Source organism: Cariama cristata, unplaced genomic scaffold, assembly GCF_000690535.1.
Source record: "Cariama cristata isolate BGI_N322 unplaced genomic scaffold, ASM69053v1 scaffold14331, whole genome shotgun sequence".
Lineage (NCBI taxonomy): Eukaryota > Metazoa > Chordata > Aves > Cariamiformes > Cariamidae > Cariama > Cariama cristata.
In genome coordinates, this window is record NW_009598828.1 from 35,672 (window position 1) to 38,708 (window position 3,037).

Consider the following 3,037-nt stretch of genomic DNA (forward strand, 5'->3'; position numbering starts at 1 on the left):
ACTTCACTGAACCCACACCTCAGCGTACGCTTGCTGAAAGGCTGAGCCGATGCCTTAGATGAGAATCTGCAGGAGCTGTGTAGTAATCCTCTGCTCTCTTGGTTTGTCACAGCTCCCAGCAGCTGTTCTCAAAAGGCCAGTTTTTCATTTTACCTGGTAAATAAAAGCATCTGTAAGTCCTCTAGCATTGCAAAGATGTAAATCCAAAGCCCAAGTATTATACCTTACAGTTATGCTAAAGTCAATAGTGTCATATTTGCAAAACATCTGTCTCGGTGCATCTTACAGATGAGGGGCAAAGTCTTCCATCTTTCAGCCGCTCTGACTTTCACTGGCAGCATGACCCACAGAAGGGCTGCCGTTTTGAACTATCAAGGTGTTTCCTCTTTTCCAGTTTGGATTCGGCAGTCCTACAATTACCCTTCAGAGAGACTAGATGATCAGAGCGTGGAAACAATTCATAGAATGTGTAGACAATCTCAGCTTGTTTCAATTAAACTGGAAAAAAAAAAAACTGAATCCCAAATACCAACTACAGTAACCTCAACCAGATGTCAACAGACATTCCAGCTCAGTAGGTCATGGATCTTTCTGAAGAAATGGCACTATCACAAGAACAGGGGTGTGGGAGCATTTGAAATGTCTTGATGGAGAGAGTTTACCACATTCTCAGTTTAGGTTTTGGTCCTGCCACTTCTTTTTCTCCTCCCCCCACCCCCCCAAGCAGCATGCGTACTACTTCTCGAAAACCTTTAGCAATAGCAGAGAGCAAAACAGAAAAAGCAGATTTTTAAAAGGTTTTCAGGTGTGAATGCCTAAAGAGAAAATTCAAAATTTCTTCAGAGGCACCTGAATTCATATGTTGATCTGACTTTCTAACCCAGTGCTGCTTTTGAAGTCAGTCAGACCTGTCTTTATTCAGATGTTACTAGATGTATTTTTCAGCCCCCAGTTTCAGACATCTACTTACAATAACGATTTTCAAACCAAATAAAGCCAGTTATTTTTGTTTGTCCCAATGAAAAACATATTTACCTCTCATGTTGCACTTTTTCCCCCTCAGTGATTTCTTTTTGGGTTTGGTTTCATGTTTCTTTGGCAGATCTGCATCAGTGAACACCTGGGTTAGGATTCCTAGGATACTGTCACACTCCTCTGGAGAACACCAGCCTTCTCTGCCGTGCTCTCCGCAGGGCTCCCACCACTGTCTCCTTCCTCATCTCCGTCAGCTTCGCATCCCGGCTGCTCTCCACCGGGATCCTCAGGGCTTGCTCTGCTGCTTTTAAGGGACCCAGGAGGCAGAGGAAAGCTTCTAGCTCTAGCCTTGTAAGGAAGATGAAATAACCAGGAGGTGGGGTTGCTATAGCCAGAGAGCAATGCTTTCTCCTCCCCTTTCTTCTCTCTTAAGGAAGTTCTTTTTTGTTCTACCGGGAGCACGCAGGGGCTTCACTTCAAGGACTCATCTTCAGGGTGTGGGTCTGAGTATCATTTCTGGACCAGGTTACCCCATGTAAGAGGCAGTGATGAATGCACAGCTGAAACAGGAATAGCTCCTGGTGGATTGCGAAGGCGGCTTTTGCAGAGTTGATGCTGGCCAGTGGTTTTCATGCGGTAGCCAAGTCAGGAAACTGCCAGTTGTCATACTTCAGTGGTGGGCTAGTCATACCAGTTCAATATGAAACGACAGAGGTGATTAAAAGAGAGACCCAGTTTAGGGCTAAAGCAAGTGGTACTTGCATTCCCCCAAATGACGAGCAGTCTGGGTTTAAAAAAAAAAAAAAAAAAAAGTGGGTTTGCTGATAGGAAATAGTTTGTCCAGAATGAAGTGTTTTGCAGGAACATGTCCATTTCATCTCAGTGTGTTAACAAAACTAACATATAAAGTTTAAGGAAAACATTTCAATTAATTACAACATACTTGGAAATTCATTTCAATGTCAACTTCTTGTTGCAATATTATCATATTGATGCCACAATGCTCAACGTTTTTTCCGTGTGTGTGTATGTGTGTGATACCATTTCAACTCAATAGACCACATACAAGCGTCAGCTTTTTGTGTTATGATTTGAAACAAAAGAAGTTCTAGAAATAGAAGTTTCCTACAGACAAGAAATTCTACCAGCTCAAACACATATTCTCCCCAACAAATAATTAGTAGATTAACATCTGGGTATGTGGCACGTTCAAAATACAGCCTTTCCAAAAGGAGAAGCAAAAAGTAACTGTTGCCATCTCTTGCCTGTCACCTTTGAGAAAAGACAGAGGCAAGTACATCTCTCTGAGGTGTTTGATCACAAAAAAAAACCCCAAGCACAACCTGCACCGCTGCCCGTCTCAAAATTGAGGGCTAAAAAGGAACAAATTAACTGCATCAAAAAGCCTTATTATATGATGTATCAAACGGTCTGGCCGGCATCCAGCACACAGCTCACGCACAGGCTTAACACAGAGCATATGTTTTAGTCTGTCATTAGCTGGATTGCTGGAGACGGCTTTGCTGCGTTGGGAAGGGGGCTGCGGTAAAGCCCCTTCTCCCTCCGGCGACGGATCCTCTCTCTGACTCAGCTGCTTCTGGGAAAGGAGCAGGGTTAAGGAGAGGTACGTGTATGCAGCGGTAGTCAGCCAGGACCCCAGCTTAGCTTGATACGATCACGTTAAGGTGACAATAGTGACTGTGCATCTCCAGCATCACAAGTATTTCCTCAAAGATTCTCTCAGAAATTTGTTTTTAACCATTAGCCTTCCTCAAATTTAAATATAGTCATTATAGACAGAGGCTAGTCCCATAGAAGCTGAAATCAAGACTCCAGAGATCCTGTGCTACGGCCCATCCCTAACCCACCCTTTCTCTGCAGAGCTTGCCTGATGGTCTCTTGGAAAATCATATTTTTGCTTTTGCAACTCTGACGGCTTAAAAATCAGTAAAAATTATGTCTTAGCTTCCTACAGCAGCTGACAGCTTGAAACAGTAGTCCTATTTAAACTGTCCCTATTCAGCAGGGCTCTGAAACAAAGATGAATGCTTAAATATCAGTA